We start from the raw sequence: 19,127 nt of genomic DNA, 5'->3' as shown, positions 1-19,127 counted from the left end.
ACACACACACACACACACACACACAGCCAGAAGTGGAGCTATGGCTCAAGTGGTTGAGTGCTAGCCTTGAGCAAAAAAGCTCAGAGACAAGGCCTAGGCTCTGAATTCAAGTCCCCGCCCCCACCCCCCAAAAAGCAACCCCCCTAAAATTCTGGGTGTAGATTATATGTCCTCTTTCCCTCTACACAGCCTGTGTTGGTTTCTGGCTCACGGTGGTGTTGGGTGCTCAGTCGTCCCATCTAGTGTTATTATTCAAGAACACCCGGAAATCTCAATTTATTTGGGGGAAGCATTCTGATGTTTTTCTTTTCTTTATCTGAGCCAGTCTCTCTGTTGTAGGGCCAGGCTGGCCTAGAACTTGAGGGCTGGGAAGACATAACTACCATGCCTGGCTCCTTAACAAGGAATTGAAACATGGTGGACTTTTGGATTCCATTTCATCCAGAGGTCCAGCAGTTTGTCCTCCTTATTTTCTTGAGGAGTCTTTTCTTGAGGAATGTGGGCTGGGGGAAGGCGGGGAACATTCAGCAGGACAGGCAAAGGAGCAGGATATCCATATCCAGGGGCCCCATCTTCCCCCTGCCCAGAGGCCCCGCCAGCTTGGGGGAGGGGCAGTAGATGAAAAGAGGGGTTCCTCTGGAGTGGTGATAAGTACCCTGTCACAGCCAGGATCACAGAACACAAGAACGAAGCCAGGTGCAATGGCTCATGCCTGTAACCCTAGCTACTCAGGAAGCTGAGATCTGAGGATTGAAGTTCAAAGCCAACCCAGGCACGAAAAAGTCTGTGAGATTCTTATCACCAGTTAATCACCAGAAAACTGAAAGTGGCGCTGTGGCTCAAGGGGAGGGCAGTAGCCTTGAGCTGAAGAGCTCAGGCCCAGAGTTCAAGTCCCATCACTGACAAAAAAACAAAAAGAACACAAGTGCAGGACCAAGTTCTTAAAGTCACCAGCTATGATGGCTGTTTCCTCTTCCTACCTTAGTCTCCTTTCCAGGACTGTACACTGCTTCAGAAACATTCCAGATGTCTCCCCAGACCACAGCCGGACAGGCCTGAGCCTGCCACCATTAGTTGGAGATCTGGAGAATGTAGGTTTAAGGCCAACTGGGGTCAACAACAACAACAACAAAATTAGTGAGATCCCATTTCAGACAGTAAGACAGGCACGGTGATGCATGCCTTCCCTCTCAGCTGGGAGGCACAGGTAGGAAGATGAAGGTCCAGGCTGGCTCTGGATGACAAGGTGAGAACCAACTTGGAAAAGAAAGCAAATAAGAGCCGAGGATGTGGCCCCAATGGTAGAATACTTGGCCTGGCAAGAGCAAAGATCAAGTTCAAACCCTATTGCTACTTAAAATAAAGTGGCCGGGAGTTTGGCCTAGTGGTGGAGTGCTTGCCTAGTATGCACAAAGACCCAGGTTCAATTCCTCTGTATCACATACATAGAAAAAGCCAGAAGCGGTGCTGTGGCTCAAGTGGTAGAGCTCTAGCCTTGAGAAAGTCCAAGGACAGTGCTCAGGCCCTGAGTTCAAGCCCCAGGACTGGAAAAAAAAATGAGTTTAATGTAATAATTTAATATCCAGGTCTTATGCCCAGAGGTTCCACGAGAGGGAGCCTAAGCAATACTGGTGAAATTATTTTTTATTGGCATTTTCTCCACTCACAAGAACGTTCAGAACTAGGATTCAGGAATGGGAAGCCCTGGATTCGAACTCGAGGCTTGACTCGCGCCTCCTTGACGTCACGCAGTCACCTCCGGAAAGCCTCACCGGGCCCACGCCCAGTCCACCACGGAATGCTGGTGCGTAGATTAGCATATCCCCGCCCATCTGCGCCTTTCCTGCTCGCGGGTGGCCAGCCGCGCTGCCACTCACAGCTCCGCCCTCGACCCTGGCCGCGCCGAAGCCCCGCCCCTCCCTCCTCCGCGCAGCCTATCGCTCGGACGGTTCCGCGCCCCGCCCCAGGCTCCGGCCTCCACAGCCCTGGCATGTGATTGGTCACTGCAGGATCTTCGGTTTCCGCCCCCGCCGGCAGGCCCCGCCCCGCGGCGGGGAGGGGAGCGCACCCGCGGGCCGCGGTGGAGGGTTCGGCTGCGCGGCGGGTCTGAGGCGGCCGCGGCCCGAGCACAGGTAAGGTCGCCCGTGCAGCCCGGAGCTCCGCCACCCGGCCTGCAGCTCGGCGCCGGCTGAGGGGGGCTGGAGTTGGGGCGCGGGGTTCGCTGGCTGAGGAGAGCGAGCTGGAGTCGGGGTCCGCGTTAGTGGAGAGGGCCGGACTTGGGGACCTGGGGTTGAAGTTGGGGTGCGGGGAACTGGAATTGGGGTCCAGGTTAGTGAGGGAGGCTGGAGTTGGAGTCTGGGGACTGGGGTTGGGGTCAGGGTTAGCGATGGCGGCTGGACTGGGGGTCCGGGTTAGCGAGGGAGGTTGGAATTGGGGTTCGGGGACTGGAGTTGGAGGTCAGGGTTAGCGAGGGGGACTGGAGTTGGGGTTAGGGTTCTGGAGTTAGGGTCTAGGGAGGCTGAAGTTGGGATTCAGGGGACTGGAGTTAGGGTCCGGGTTAGCCAGGGGGGCTGGAGTTGGGGTCTGGGGGGCTGAAGTTGGATTCTGGGTTAACGAGGGGGACTGGAGTTGAGGTCTGGGGGGATGGAGTTGCGGTCCAGGTTAGCGAGGGAGACTGGAGTTGGGGTCCGGGTTAGCCAGAGGCGCTGAAGTTAGGGTCCAGGTTAGTTAGGGGGCTGTAGTTGGGATCTGGGGGGCTGGAGATGGGATTTAGGTTAGCCAAGGTGCTGGAATTTGGGGTTCAGAGGAGGAGGAGCTGGAGTCTAGGTTTAAATGAACAGGGGAGACAGGAGTTGGGGTACAGGTTAGCTAGTGAGGGCTAGGCTGGAGTCTGGAGTAGTGGGGTTTGTAGGGGTGGCAGGAGAAGCCAGTAGAGGTTGGGGGAGTCAGGCAGGGGGTGAGGAACATATTTGAGCCCCAGTTAGGGTACAGTTAGAGAGGGCTGCTGGAACAAGGTTTGCTGGAAAGGCCCAGGCAAGTTGGGACAGAAGTGAGGCTTTAAGGCAGGGGTGGGGGGTCAGGCTTGATCTGGAGGGGCTTCAGGATCATAGAAGGGAGAATGGGACCCTGGTGGGGGGTCCCTTGGAGGACCTGGGTGGAACAGAGTGGAGATGAGGCTGGAGCAGAGGCCGGGAAGGCCTGGGCCAGGTGCTCTGCTGGAGGGTGACAAGCTAGGAAAATTGGGAGGGGCTGCTGTGGGTTTTGTCCTGAAGATTTGGAGAGTAATCCATCTCTGGAGGGGGGGGGGCACTAACCACCTGGAGTTCATATGGAGATGGGATAAAGCCCCCTGGAGGAAGGGTGCACCAGCACCCCAAGGCCTCTTTCCAGAATGGAGGTGCCCATGGAGAAATGTTGGGGTTCAGAGAGGTTTGTGGCAGAGATTGAATCTTTTAGGGATGACCTTGGGCGTTTAGGGGTGATGATAATGAAGGATGTGGGTGGCATTTCTTCCTCTGGGGTAGCAGGAAGGTTGCTAGGGTGAAGGAGGAGATTGGGGTGAAGGTTGTGAAGCTGGAGATTGGCTGGTACCCTGCTAGGAGGCTGTGATGGTCGCTAGGTGTCAAACGGCCAAGGCCAAGTGCACAAACTTGATTTGTGTGTGCGCGTGTCCTGGTGTAGCCAGGGTCCTGCAAGACTGTGTCCCGGGGCTGGGAGGATGGATGGACCCATGTTTCAAGTATGCCTGTAGCTGATGTCACTTCTTCGCTTTTCCCTCCTCCCCCATCTAGTGGGAGTGAGAGACAATGGTGTACCTGGTGGGGATGCCCGTGCATACGCCCCCTCCCCATACGTGCCCCCCCTCCACATGCCAGGGACCCCCTCCCCCAGGCTGGCAGCATGCTCAAAGCTTTGAACACACTGTTCTAAATTAAGGATTTTCTGGGGGGGGGGGCTGGAAGGAGATGGGTAGGGGGTGTGGAGAATGACAGGGTTGTCACAGAAGAGAGAAAAGAATTGCAGCTCCAGGCCTGTACTATCACATTGGGGTACATAGGAGAAGAACCCCAGAAGTTCAAAAAATAAATTTGCAAATAGGGGACAAAAGACAAGGGAAGAGGGAGAAAAAAAGAAAGGAACGAAGGCACACAGGCAAGCATGCAAACAGTTCCATATTGTTAAAACAGCTCAGGTGCTGGTGTCTCACACCTGTAACCCTAGCTACCCCGGAGGCTGAGATCTGAGCCAACCTGGGCAGAAAAATCTGTAGGATTCTTATCTCCAGTTAACCACAAGAAAACCAGAAGTGGAGCTGTGGCTTTAGGTGGTAGAGGGCTAGCCTTGAGCAGAAAAGCTCAGGGACAGAACCCAGAACCCAGACCCGAGTTTAAGCCCCTGACCCAGCATAAAAAGAAAAAAAAATCTCCCTGGAGAGGAGGTCCTGAGTTCAATCCCCACAATTGACAAATAAATAAATAAATAAGAAAGGAGAACATTTGCCTATCATTTGCCAGACTATGGGTTCCACACTGCTCATAGATAATAAATGTACGAGTGAAAGTGAAGGGAACACTAAATAGGAAGAATCTGTCTGGATCCAACATCTAATGGTGATACAGCAACATATCTGTTTAAGAGAAGGGTGCCCAGTTATTCTGATTTAGGGGTGACCCATAAGAAATCATTGCATGGGCTGGGGGTGTGGCCTAGTGGTAGAGTGTTTGCCTAGCATGCACAAAGCTCTGGGTTCCTCAGTACCACATACACAGAAAAAGCCAGAAGTGGTGCAGTGGCTCAAGTGGTAGGGTGCTAGCCTTGAGCAAAAGAAGCTCAGGGACAGAGCTCAGGGCCTGAGTTCAAGCCCAGGACTGGCAAATAATCAAAAAAGAAATCATTGCAAACTCACACCTGTGTGCTGGTGGCTCATGCCTGTAAGCCACCAGGCTTACAGGCTGAGATCTGAGGATTGGAGTTCAAAGTAGCCTAGACAAGAAAGTCCGTCAGATGCTTCTGTCCAATTAACCACCAAAAGGCAGGAAATGGAGATGTAACTCAAGGGGTAGAGTGCTAGCCTTGAGCACAAAAAGCTCAGGGACAGAACCCAGAACCCAGACCCGAGTTTAAGCCCCTGACCCAGCATAAAAAGAAAAAAAAAATCTCCCCTGGAGAGGAGAAAGGACTCACACTGCTTCTGGAGAATTTTCCAGTGACTTCGTTTTCCTTTGTGACTGACAGACTAGCAGCAGGCATGAAAAGATGGTAACAGACAATTTCTGTCTTTGGTTTTCAATGGAGCTTGAGGGGGTATAGGATGGAAGTTTGAGGTCCCGGGGTGATTCTTGGTCTTTCAGGGAACTGCATTTAGGGATTATCTGTTGAGTAATGCTTTTATTTTCTGTCCCTGTTTCATGCTTAGTCAAGCGTGGGACCCTGTCGCTTGAATGAACAGAAAAGTACATAGGAATTATCTGCACTCATACACCTCACTGGCTTGGTGGTTACTGAATGGATTTTTTGCGGGGGGTGGGGGTACACACTGAATAGTAACATTTTCAAAAGCTGCCTTTCTATTCAAGGTGTTGTAGCAGCTTTTCTCATTTGCATCCGGAAGCAGATGGTCTTTTAATTGGTATTTACTGGGCTGAGGTGTGGCTCGGTGTCCAGCACTTTCCTTAGGACCTGGGTTCTCATCCCAATACAGCAAAAATAGAACCCCCAAAAGGTATTGATTGCAGGGGCACTGGTGGCTCAGGCCTGCCATCCTGGCTACTCAGGAATAGTCCAGATGGGAGGATCACAGGTTGAAGCCATCCCAGGCAGGCAAGTCTGTGAGACTCATTTCCTGTTAACCAGCAAAAAGCCAAAAGTGGAGCTCAAGTAGTAGAGTACCAGCCTTGAGTGAAAAAGCTAAGGGATAGTCTCCAACCTGAGCTTAGGACCCATTACCAGCACACACACACACGCACACACACACACACACACTTAAAAGTTGGTTAAATTTTAATTTTGGGGGCCAGGAGTTTGGCCTAGTGATAGAGTGCTTACCTAGCATACATGAAGACCTAGGTTTAATTCCTCGGTACCACATACATAGCAAAAAGCCAGAAATGGTGCTGTGGCTCAAGTGGTAGAGCTCTATTTTGGAGAAAAAAACCCAAAGACAGTGCTCAGGCCCTGAGTTCAAGCATAGGACTGACAAAAAAATTGAATTTTCATAAAATCTTTATGGAGCTGGGAATGTGGCTTAGATGTAGAGTGCTTGCTTTGCATGCATGAAGCCCTTGGTTTGATTCCTCAGTACTACATAAACAGAAAAGGCTGGAAGTGACACTGTGGCTTAAGAGGTAGAGCACTAGCCTTGAGCAAAAGCAGTTCAGGGGCAGTGCCCAGGCCCTGAGTTCAAGCCCCAGGACTGGCAAAAAAAAAAAAAAAAAAAGCCTTTATGACACTCCCTCCCTTCCTTCCCTTTCTTCTTTTTGTGCTGGAAATGGAAGCCAAGGTCATGTGCACATGATAGGCAAGTTAAACTCCATGCTTCTATGTCTTAACCTTTGTATATTCTATTATTTATTTGTTTTATTTTATTTGGTTTATAATATAGCCCAAGCTGTCCTTGAATTGCAGATTCTTCTTCTAGGGCCGGGATTACAGATGTGTCCTACTGTACCTGGCTTGTAATTTGTTTTGTATGTTTTTTTTGGCCAGCACTGGGGCTTGAACTCAGGGCCCTGTGTGTGCTCAACTTGCTTGCTTGACTGGAGCTCTACTACTTGAGCCACTCCTCCAGCCTGGACTTTTCTGAAAAGCCTGGGCTGACTTCAAACTTGGACCTTCAGATCTCAGCCTCCTGAGTAGCTAGGATCACAGGAGTGAGCCACCAGCATCGTGGGTGGGTTTGTAATTTCCTTCAAAAGGGCTATGCCTGGCCTCTGAATTTGGAACTTTCTAGATAGAAACATTACCGTGGCCATCCTGGCACTAGTCAGGGTTGGCTGAAACAGAGTTTCCACTTTGTTTTCTGGAAGCAGCCCCCTGAGTGAGTCAATTCCCAAGCTGGCTTTTCCTTTGGTGGAAACCTTATGTACCTGAATTGAAGCCTCAGCGTCCATACAGTCCCTGTCTCCTAAGAGCTGGAAAAAAACCACTATGATGGCCAAATGGGAGGCCCTAAGTGTGGGGTAAGTTGTCCTGGGGTCTAACCCATGCTTGTTCCCCATTTCACGTGGGGCTGGACCCCATTCTCCCTAGGTTTTTGGGGATCCCTCATGTCTTGTCATACCACTAATGGGTGACAGCCCTCAGGGAAGCTCCAAGGAGCTTCTAGAAACCATTGCAGGTTCTTCTCGAGATTTCTGCAGAGGGGGATGTCTTACACAGCTTTTGAATTTTAAACGGATGGAGGTATAATTTGCATATCTTAACATTCAGCTGCTTTATGCATGTAATTTAGGGGGTTTTGAGAAGTGTATGCAGCCACTTACATAACTGGATGTTGAGGGGCAGGCAGTAATGGGGTTAGAACTCAGGGCCTCTCACTTTCTAGAGAGGTGTTCTACCACTTGAGCCACATTTCTGGCCCCCTTTTTCTTGCTTGAGTTGTGTACAGGTAGGGCCTTGCATTGTTGTCAGGGTTTGACTTTAGGCTTCAGTTCTCCTACCTATGGCCTCTGAGTATCTGGATATGAGGCACGCACTGATATTCCCAGCTCACTGGTGGTTTGAGTTCTTGAGACTTTTTTATCCAAGCTAGCCTCAAACTACTATCCTCCTTATCTCTGCCCCCTTGAATAACCAGGATTATAAGTGTGAGCCATTGTGCCTGGCTCATAAACCATATATATATACCTTGCCATCATCCTGGAAAGATCTCTTTCCCCTGGGCCTTTACCCCATCTCCTCTCCAGCCCTAGCGTCCACAGATCCACTTCCTGTCTCTGGACCTGCCTGTTTTCAGGCCACACACTGTGGGGGCCTTCAGTGTGTACTTTCCTACTGAGTATGGTACCCTCGGCTCCCTCGGTGACTAGTATTCTAGCACGTGGTGGACCATGTTGTGGTATCCATCCATCCATCCACATATTCATCTCTCCATCCATCATCCCTCCATTCATTTATCCATCCACATATCCTTCCATCCATCCACCCATAAATCTATCCATTGATCCATTATCCATCCTTTCATCATCAATCTATCCATCTGTCCATCCATCCATTTATCCATCTACCCATCCATCTGTCCATCCTTCCGTCCACACATCCATCCATCCATCCATCCATCCATCCATAGATCAGCCCAGACTGCCCCCTCTTTGTACCAGTCCTGGTACTTGAACTCAGGGCCTAGGCACTATCCCTGAGATTTTTTTGTTCAAGGCTACTGCTCTACCACTTGAGCAAAAGTTCCACTTCTGGCGTTTTGATAGTTAATTAGAGATAAGAGTCTCATAGATGCTCCTGCCTGGGCTGGTTTTGAACTGCGATCCTCAGATCTTAGACTCCTGAGTAGTTGGGGTTACAGGTATGAGCCACCAGTACCTGGCTGGGGGCTGGTGCAGTGGTTTTGTCCATCCCTGTAATGGTGAATTCATGTTGTACATTTGTACAAACCTATAGAATGAACCTTAATGTCATCTCTGGCCTCCACCCAGGTGACAATGATGTAACAATGGTCCCTGACAGGGACTTGCAGTGGCAGAACCTGGTGAGGGGACTGTGTGGGAAGAGTTCTGCTTCATTTTACTGTGAACCTAAAACTCCTCGAAAAAACAGTCTATTTTTAAAAGCCCAAATGTATCTGACTATTTTCATGCAATCACAGAACCATAAACTCCTATTACAAATAATCTACCCCAATGTTCCCCCTACTGCCCTTTCTCTTTTGGAGCCAGAGTCCTTCTGTGTCATCCAGGCTGTCCAGGAGCTCTCTATCCTCCTGCCTCAGCCTCCTGAGGGCTGGAGTTACAGGCGTGCACCTCCATGCTTGGCATTTGATGAAATGCCCAGGCCTGAGGCCCCAGATCCAAGCGCCAGATGAGCAGCTGGGCCCAGCAAACCTTTGACCATTGGATTGGGCCCCTGGATTCCAGCCCTACTCCCCCAAGGCTTCTCACAAGCACCCCATTCACGTGGTACTCCCAGGACTTGGCACAAGTTCTGAGGCTTAAAATAGGCACACAACGGGCCTTTGTTGAAGAGAGGAAGGAAGGAAGGGACATTTCACATAGAGGAGACAGCCACAGAGGTCCAGGAAGCCAGGGCAAATGCCAGGGGTGCTGCAGGGAGAGCCAGGTTCCAGCCAAAAGTGCCCTGGGAACTCTGGTACCAAGCATTGGGCAGGACTCCTTGCTGTGGCGAAGTCACAGGAGCTCATGGCCAGCCTGGGCTGGCCAAAGGGATTCTGGTCACATGGAATGGACCACTGAGGGGGGGTGGCAGAGCCCCTCTGTAACATAGGGTGCTATCAGAGGCAAATGCACCCTGAAACAATGACCTCATATACTGTCCTGTGGGCCCCCACCACCTACAGCAGTGTCCCTTAAAAAGCAGCATAATTTACAAAAGTCAAAAGGTAGGAATAGGACTCAATGCTGGTAGCTTTCGCCTGTGATCGTAGCTGCTCAGAGACTGAGATCTGGAGCTGGGAAGGTGGCTTAGTGGTACAATGCTTGCCTAGCATGCATAAGACCCTGGGCTCAATTCCTTGGGTACCACATCAGAAAATAATAATAATAATAATAATAATAATAATAATAATAATAATAATAAAAATTTAAAAAAGAAATATTAAAGACTGAGGATAGAGTTTCAAAGCCAGCCTGGGCAGGAAAGTCTGTGAGACTCTTACCTCCAATTAACCACTAAAAAAGCTGAAAGTGATACTGTGGCTCAAAGTGGTAGCTCAGGGACAGTACCCAGGTCCTGAGTTCAACACACACACACACACACACACACACACACACACACATGAATACATAAATATATATAAATAAATAAATAAATAAATAAATAAATAAATAGAGTGCTTGCCTAACCTGCACAAAGCCCTGGGTTTGATTCCTCGGTGCCACATATACAGAAAAAAAAAAAAAAAGCAAAGCTGGAAGTGGTGCTGTAGCCTTGAGAAAGCCCACTGCACAGGCCCTGAGTTCAAGCCCCAGGACTGGTAATAAATCCTGTGTTCTACCTGCCAATCTACCCTTTTCAGTGTATTGTGTGACAGAAGCTCAGCACAGTGACCTTGGGTGACCTTGGGAGCTGCCTATGGCATGTTTTGGAGTGGAACTCTGGGCCTTGCATGCGTAGGGTCAGGGCTTTGCCACTGAGCTACACCCCAAGCTTGGTAATAGATGCTTCCAAGCTCTTCACCCTAAGAAACAAGGCTGTTCCAGGGAGCACAGTGAAAATGTTAAGCCTATTCTTTCTCCTTTCCTTTTGGGTTTTGTTCATTTGCTTGCTTGGTCTTATAGTGATTCTGGGATTTGAACTTAGGGCTTTGCGTTTGTTTGCTGGAGCCAAGCCTTCAGTCCTGTTGGCTTCAGTTTGTTTTGCAAATAGAGTTACATTTATGACTAGATCAGCCTGAACCATGATCTTCCTGTTTCTGCCAAAATGACAAGTGTGTGCCACCACTTGCCTAGCTGTTAGCTGATATGGGGCCTGGAAGGTCTCAACTTTTGACCTGGGATGAGCTTGAATCACAACCTTCCCAGTCTCTGCCTCCTGTATAACTGGTATTATAGGCATGAGCAACATTGCAGGCCTTTACATTTTTTAAAAATTTAGTTTACTTTTGTGATTGTTCTTTTTTTTTTTTTGTCAGTGTTGGGTCTTGAACTCAGGGCTGGGCACTGACCTTGAACATTTTTGCTCAAGGCTAGGTCCTTACCACTTAAGCCAAAGAGCCTTATCTGTCTTTTTCTGAGTACCAAGGAATCGAACCTAGGGCTTTGTGCATGTTAAGCAAGCACTGTACCACTAGTCTATGCTCCCGGCCCCATGTTATTTTTGTTTTAAGGATTTGTAGAAAGGGGTTACAATTTCACAAGTCAGTGCTTTTTTTAAAAATTAATTTATTTATTTATTTATTTTGCCAATCCTGGGCTTGAGCTCAGGGCCTGAGCACTGTCCTTGGACTTCCTCAAGGCTAAAGCTCTACCACTTGAGCCTCAGCACCACTTCCAGCTTTTTTCTATGTATGTGGTACTAAGGAATCGAACCTGGGTCTTTGTGCATGCTAGGCAAGCACTCTACCACTAGGCCAAACTCTCAGCCCTATTTTTTTTCTTTTTTTATGAGTCCTAGAGCTTCAACTTGAACCTGGGCACTGGTCCTTGGACAATTTTCGCTCAGGGCTGGTACTTTGCCACTTCCAGCTTTTTCTGTGTGTATGGTACTGAGGAATTGAACCCAGTGCTTGGTGCATGCTAGGCAAGTACTAGGCCACACTCTCAGACCCCATCCTTTTTTGTTTTTGAGGCAAGCTTTCACTATGTGGTTTAGGCCTGGAATTTAACAGTCCTGTCTCCACCTCCTGAGTGCCGGGATTACAGGTGTGTCCCATCACCCTGGGTTCATACCTAAATAGTCTCCCAGCCTGCGCCCAGAAAGAATAGCAAATGGAAACGCATTCGAATGATGAAACTCATCTAATGATACATCATTAGCATTAACACTTACGCTATTCATCCATCCTCTTCCTTCCTCCTTCCTCCCTGGGCCTCAGAGGCTGTTAGTGTGACACTTGGCCCATCTCATAGAGACAAGAGTTGTGCCTGGGTGCTGCTGAGCTGCAGATATCGAAGATGGGGTCCCTTGCAGAGAAAGTCCATGGGCCTTTCTTGTCCAACCTTTGTTTTATCACTGACAAGATGGGGATTAGGGATTTGCTGACTTGGTGGAAGGCTGGACTTGATTTTAGAATTTGATCCTTTAGCTTTTCTTGTTTCATTTAAGCATCTCTAATTCTTTTTTTTTCCATTCCTGGGGCTTGAACTCAGGGCCTGAGCACTGCCCTTGGGCTTTCTCAAAGCCTAGTGATTCTACCACCTGAGCCACAGCATCACTGCCAGCTTTTCTATATATGTGGTACCAAGGAATGAAATCTGGGTCTTCGTGCATGCTAGGCCAAACTTCCCGGCCCTTTAATTTTTTTTTTTGGGGTGGTTGTGGGGCTTGAACTCAGGGCCTGGGCACTATCTCACTATTTCTGAGCCTCTTTGTGTTCTATCAGCAGCCACTTCCTGTTTTGAGGGGTTAATTGGAGGTAAGAGTCTCACCAGGACTTTTCTACCTGGGTTGGCTTTGAACTGTAATATTTAGATCAGCCTCCTGACACCGGGACTGAGCTTAAACTGTGGTTATTAAAACATTTAATCTAAAAAAAATTGTTTTTGAGGGGCCTGGGTTCAATTCCTCGGTAACACATACAACAGAAAGGTCAGAAGTGGTGCTTTGGCTCAAGGGGCAGAGCCCTAGCCTTGAGAAAGCCCAAGGACAGTGCCTAGGCCCTGAGTTCAAGCCCCAGGATTGGAAAAAAAATTGTGTTTGTGCTGGGAGCCTGTGACTCATACCTGTAATCCTAGCTACTGAGGATCACAGTTTAAAACCAGCCTGGGCACTAAAGTCCATGAGACTTATCTCCAGTGAACCACCTGAAAATTGGAAATGGCTCTGTGGCTCAAAGTGGTCGAGTACTAGCCTTAGGCTGAAGAGCTCAGGGACAGCACCCAGGCCCAGAGTTCAAGACCAGAACAACAACAAAAAAAGCATTCTTTTTGAGACAAGTCCTACTGTGTTTGCAGCCCAGGCTGTTTCACCCTGACCTCTGTCTCCTGAGTGCTGGCATTATATTTGTGTGCTGTCATGCCTAGCTTGAAATAGAATATTCAACAGCACAGAAAGGACACATTTTAAAGTATTTTTGGTGGCATAGTGTAGGTAAAGTAGATAAACAGGAAATAATAACTCTACAAAGCCAGGATCTGTTTCAAGACCCTGGAAGGGGCGGTTGTAATGTCAGGCATGGCTTTATTTAGATGATGTCCCCCCGGCCAGATGCAGTGTCTGAGGAAAATTCTAAAAGTCTGATGGCCGTCAACAGATACGAATGTTTTTTTGTTTGTCATTGGTGAGCTGGGAACTCAGCTCACCAATTCAGACTTGCCTCAGAAGAGTGCCTCTGAATTTTTAATTTAATTATTTTTAGGATTATTTTGCCAATTGCTACTTGTAAAAATATACCATTGTTTTTTCACTTTTCAAAGACCAGGGAGAAGTGGAGCCGTGGGAGCTTTGTGATTAGTTGTTTTCTTTTTTCTAAATAGGTTCGTAAAAATTATGCATATTTAATGATTGTTTTAATTGTTTTTATGGTGCTAGGGACAGAACCCAGGCCTTGTGTATATTAGATCATCATTTCTGTGCCACAGCCCAGATTGGCTGTTATTTTTTATTTTATTTTTTTGTTTTCTTATCTTTTTTTATTTAAAGAATTTATTAACATTGATTTTTACATCATATTTCAAATGATGTATTTAACAAACAAGTATTCAAGAAGGGAATCTCTACATACAATCACTGGCACTTAGATTTTAGAACATAATTAAAATTATCATTGTTTTAGAATAAATGAGCCAGACACGTTGCAGCTCACACCTGTAATCCTAGCTACTCAGAGGGTTGAGATCTGAGGATCATGATTGGAAGCCAGCCTGGGAAGGAAAGTATGTGAGACTTTTCTCTCCCATTAACCACCAAAAAGAGGGGAGTAGAGCTGTGGCTCAAGTGGTGGAGCACTAGCCTACAGTAGAAAAGGTTAGGGTCAACACCGAGGCCTTGAGCTCAAGCCCCATTACTAGAAAAAAAATAATCATCTGACTTTTCTCTCCTTTTTTCTCTCTGTTTCTGTCCTTTTTTTTGTTTTCTTTTTGTTTTTGCCAGTCCTGGGCTTGAGCTCAGGGCCTGAGCACTGTCCTTGGACTTTCTCAAGGCTAGAGCTCTACTACTTGAGCCTCAGCACCACTTCCAGCTTTTTTTTTTATGTATATGGTACCGAAGAATCGAACCCTGGTCTTCGTGCATGCTAGGCAAGCACTCTACCACTAGGCCAAACTCCTGGCCCCCGTCCTCTTGTCTTTTTCTGTCCGTTTTCTGTCTCTCTCTGTCTCACTGTTTCTCTCTGTCTTCTTTCTGTGTCTGTTTGTCTCTATCTCTGTCTGCCAGTCTCTTAGACACTCTCATTCAAGGTGAAGAAAACCCAAGCATATGTGCTTGTACACCTTAGATAGTGTGTGGAGATTTGGGGTGCAGATGGGCAGTAGCTATGGATTGTCAGCATTAGTCCTTCAAGTCCAGGGTTCTGCCTCTGTGGCACTGTACTCATCCCCTGATTGTCCTCACTGTGACATGGGTTGTAGGATGATGGAAAATCACAAGCGACATTACTTCCTGGGTCAGAGTTGCCTTGCTCCTTGGTGCCAGGCACAACGCCAATCGCAGTGCCAGACCCAGGCTGTCTCTCAAGGAAACAGCGGTCTGAGTCCTGATGCACAAACCATCTTTTTACTTTGGAATGGTTTTACCTGTCCAGGAAAACTAGAGAGCTCTCACATGCCTGCAGATTGCTTCCCTGAACTCTAAGACAGCCCTGGGTGCCTTTGTCCTAACAAGAAGTTATCCCAGCTCATCTTCCTTCTCTTTCCATTCTTTCTCTGTCTCTGTCTCTGTCTCTTTGTCTCTCTCTCTCTCTCTCTCTCTCCCTCCCCTCCCTCTCTCTCTCTCCTTTCTTCCCTCCCCAAACATATTGGGATTTGAATTCAGGCCTGGAGCTCGCCAGGCAGGCATTCATCAACTGAACTACACTCCTACTGCTTTAGCCACATCCCTAACTCTTTTTTTTTTTTTTTTTTTTTGCCAGTCCTGGGCTTGAGCTCAGGGCCTGAGCACTGTCTTTGGACTTTGTGAAGGCTAGAGCTCTACCACTCGAGCCTCAGCACCACTTCCAGCTTTTTTCTATGTATGTGGTACCGAGGAATCAAACCCAGGTCTTTGTGCATTCCAGGCAAGCACTCTACCACTAGGCCAAACTCCCGGCACTCATCCCTAACTCTTGAGCCATGCCCCAGTCCTTTTTTTCCCCTTCCTTCCTCTATGTATGTATGTATATATTTTTGCCAGTCCTGGGGCTTGAAATCAGGGCCTGAGCGCTGTCCTTGAGTTTTCTCAAGGCTAGCACTCTGCCACTTGAGCCACAGCACCAATTCTGGCTTTTTCTGTGTATGTGATACCAAAGAATCAAACTCAGGGCTTTATGCATGCTAGGCAAGGACTTTACTTCTAGGCCACACTCCTGGCCCCTTCTTCCTTTATTTTTCTGATAGAGGCTTTTGTTTTTCTTCCAGTATCATCCTGGAACTTTGCCTCTCCTTCAGAGCTTGTATGACAGGAGTATACCATTGTACCCAACTTTAATTGGTTGAGGTGAGTGTTTAATCCCCCAGATTGTCGTGAATCTCTATCATCCTGATCTCAGTCTCCCAAGTGGATGAGCTACTACATCTGGCCTTAATCTGGTATTTTATGTTTGTGTGTCTATCATGGGACTTGAACTCAGGATCTGTGTTCTGTCCCTGAGATCTCAAAGCTAGCTGTCTACCATTTTGAGTCACTTTCAGTTTTCTGGTGGCTGATTGGAGAGAAGAGACGGGCTGGCTTTGAACCTTGATCCTCAGATCAAGGCTGAGGCCTTTTGAGTAGCTAGCATGTCAGATGTGAGCCACCAGTGCCCAGCTGACTTGGTACATTTCCATAAGCTCCACATCCTGTTCAGATTTCATTCATTTCCCCCTAATATCTTTTTTTTTCTGCCCACTTGACATTTAGTAGTCATATCTCCTTGGGCTCCTTCAGGCTAGGACATTCTTCAGCTTCTAGTGTCTCATGATCTGCACCATCTTGTGCCCTGGCTGGAGTCTTTGTGGACTGTCCTGTGGTCTGGGCTGCTAGGGTTATAGGTTTCAGGTATGTTTTATCATTCATGTGCCAATTCTGGGGCTTGAACTCTGGGCCTGGGCATGTGTAGGAAGAGTGACAGAGAGACACTGGGGCCCCACAGTGGAGGTACCACTGAAGTCATATCCTCAGTGACCTAAGCCCCTCCAATAGGATCCTATCTCCTCTAGGCAAGCTACTACTTGTGCCTTACCACTAATCTGGCTTCATTAGAGATGAATCCTGAGGACTTTCCTTCCTGAGCTGGCTTTGTAACCTCGATCCTCCACATCTCAGCCTCTCGAGTGGCTGAGATGACAGGTGTCACTGGCACTGGCTTGTCTTGTGTTTGATTGTGGCGAATTACATAGAACACAGGCAGTGTAACTAATCATTAGTTGCTGGCGCAATAGCATCCCACCTTCTGTCCATGCGGCCATCACCACAGTCTCGCTCTGTGGATCCACTTCTTCTGGATATTTCTTATCCTGGGGGAGGTTACATACCATTTATGTGGCCTTTTAGGTCAACTGCTTTTATCTGCACAGTGTCCTCAGTGCCCATCTGCATTCCGATTTTCTGGTCTAATAATATTCCATTGTGTGAAGAGAAACCCCCACATTGTGCAAATCCACTCAGCCATCCTGGGACACGGAGGGGGCTGCCGTGGACATCAGTGCCCAGGCTTCTGTGTCCCTTCCATTTCCCTGCCTCAGATCCACTCCACAAGGGTCACAGCAGGGCAGCGACACTTTGTATAACCCACTGAGCCCGCTCTGTGGGCTCCTCTATGCCTGCTGGGATTTTTGTCCATTTGTATGTTCTTTAGCAGGCCGAGCTCTTCTGGACTGAGTTCCTCTGGTATTGAGCAGTGTCTCCTCTGCCTCTGAGATTCTGTTTTCCCCTCACTCTTGACTTTGATGAGCACCCCCCCCCCCACTCTCCACCCACCTCTTCTCCTCATCACCCTTTAACTTTATGCTCAGGTGACAACTCCAAAAGACACCTACTTCCCCAGCTCCAGCGCCGGGGGAGGGATGCGGGCCTCTCTTCCTTTTGTTCTTTGTGTCATGTCGAGGAGGCCAAAGAGCATGAGCTGCTCTGAAGAAAGAGGAAGGAGGCCAGCAGCCAAGAACTGTGGGACCTCAGAAGGGAGGCAGGTTGGATTCAGTCCTCCCTGAATCCTCCCTGCAGGCCCAGGGAGGATGTGGAGCTGTGAGCCCTGGACTATACACCACAGAGGCTGGTGACACTTCCAATGATCACACATGGAATTTCCATCAACCCAGTTGCACTTATATATGTGCACCTAAGGGAAATAAAAACCCTTGTGCAAAGCCAGGTGTGCTGGAGCCCATCAGTAGGGCCAGCCCTTGGGAAGTGGAGGCAAAAGGATGAAGAGTTTGAGGCCAGGAACGCCCTTGTCTTGTCTGCCACATATACTGTCCCATGTGGCTCAGGGTCCCCTGGCTGTACAAACAAACACCGAGGATGATGATGCATGCCTGTAATACCAGCAATGCTGGAGGCAAAAACAGGAGGCTCTGGGTCCCAGCCTGGGAAAAACTGGAAGTCCCTCCCTGAAAAATAAACCAGAAGCAAGAGAAAGCTGTGGCTTAAGACGCTGAAGCAGAGTACCTAGTTGACAAGGCCCTGGGTTCAAATCCCAGTACTGTCTAAAAAAAAATCTTTGTGGAGCTTTGTGTAAGGCTCTGGAGCCATGTTGTTAGACTGTAGCTGGGATCAAAGCTCCAGTACCGGCCGCCCAAAGGGAAGTCCTCACTCCTCTCCCCGGGCCTGGCCTGCAGCCCTCTTCCCTGGGAAGATTTCTCTGTAGAGCTCGGGGAAGTGTAATTAAGTGGCCATTTTTTCTCTTTGGTGGTGACACAGATTTGTGTCCTGTGATAGATTAGTACTCGTGTCCCTTCAAAGCTGGGTTCAAGTCAGGCCAGAAGGCTTCCCGCGATGAGATCAGGTAGAGATCCAAATTTGTGCTTCACTGAGTCTCACTGCCACCGCTGCCCATGTGAAAACCAGTGTCCATTCTTAATTTTTTTTTTTTTTTGCCAGTCCTGGGCTTGAGCTCAGGGCCTGAGCACTGTCCTTGGGTCTTTCTCAAGGCAAGAGCTCTACCACTTGAGCCTCAGTACCACTTCCAGCTTTTTTTTCTATGTATGTGGTACTGAGGAATCGAACCCAGGTCTTTGTGCATGCTAGGCAAGCACTCTACCAGTTGGCCACACTCCTGGACCCTCTATACTTAATTTTGTGCCAGTCCTAGGGTTTGAACTCAGGACTTGGATGCTGTCTCTAAGCCCTTTTGCTCAAGCTAGTACTCTACCATTTGAGCCATAGCACCTCTTCAGGCTTTTTTTTTAAGTAGTTTACTGGAGGTTACCAGTCTCACACATTATCCTGCCTCAGTTAGTTTTGAACCATGATCCTCAGATCTCAGCATCCTGAGTAGCTTGGATCACAGGCATGAGCTACTGGTACCTGGCTTCGCACACCCTGGCACTCCATTCTTTCTAGGGGAAGTGACACAGGAATGGTTGGCCATTCTTGAGGACTGTGGGGTCTGAGATGGGGAGTATTAGTTTGTGTATGTGGGGAGGGGCTTCTGTGGCTATAGCTGGGTGCATGTGGGGTACAATCTGGATAAGGGGGGCCTGTGTTTATACCCTAGGGCTGTGCTAGTCACTATTACATCATTGTGAGAAATAGCTGGGTGTGTCTGGTGACGCATGCCTGTAATCCCAATTTGGTTACTTTTAGGTTGCCAATGGTGAGGCCAAGCATTATGGCAGGAGGGGTGGTGGAATGAAGCTGCTCACCAGTTGGCTGCCAGGAGACAGAGAGAAGCAGGGGGTAGAGGAAAGGACTGGAGTTAAGATATACCTTCAGGGGGACCAAGAATTTGGCCTACTAGTAGAATGCTTACCCAGCATGCATGAAATGCTGGGTTTGATTCCTTGGTACCATATATACAGAAAAAAATATGAAATGGTGCTGTGGCTCAAGGGGTAGAGCAATAGCCTTGAGAAAGCCCAAGGACAGTGCTCAGGTCCTGAATACAAGTCCCAGAACTGGCCAAAAATAAAAATAAATAAATAAATAAATAAAAGCCTTCAAGGCTGAGA

At 48.4% G+C, this 19,127-nt stretch overlaps 1 protein-coding gene across 3 annotated transcripts in view; it reads left to right on the top strand.

Moving 5' to 3' along the window:
• Positions 1-2,042: 2,042 nt before the first annotated feature.
• Positions 2,043-19,127, top strand: part of Gng7 (G protein subunit gamma 7) — an 84,998-nt gene continuing 67,913 nt past the window's right edge. The window contains exon 1 of one of the 3 annotated variants that reach the window (XM_090329158.1): positions 2,043-2,132. The gene's annotated coding sequence lies outside the window, so the exon portion shown is untranslated. Of the gene's footprint in view, positions 2,133-7,142; positions 7,179-15,440; positions 15,478-19,127 lie in introns of those variants that run through there. The other 2 variants (XM_090329170.1, XM_090329164.1) reach the window with 2 other exon arrangements.

Source organism: Megascapheus bottae, chromosome 1, assembly GCF_031878675.1.
Source record: "Megascapheus bottae isolate mThoBot1 chromosome 1, mThoBot2.hap1, whole genome shotgun sequence".
In the NCBI taxonomy this organism is placed as follows: Eukaryota; Metazoa; Chordata; class Mammalia; order Rodentia; family Geomyidae; genus Megascapheus; species Megascapheus bottae.
Note: the sequence above shows the minus strand (reverse complement) of the source record. Positions and strands in the feature narration are given on the sequence as shown.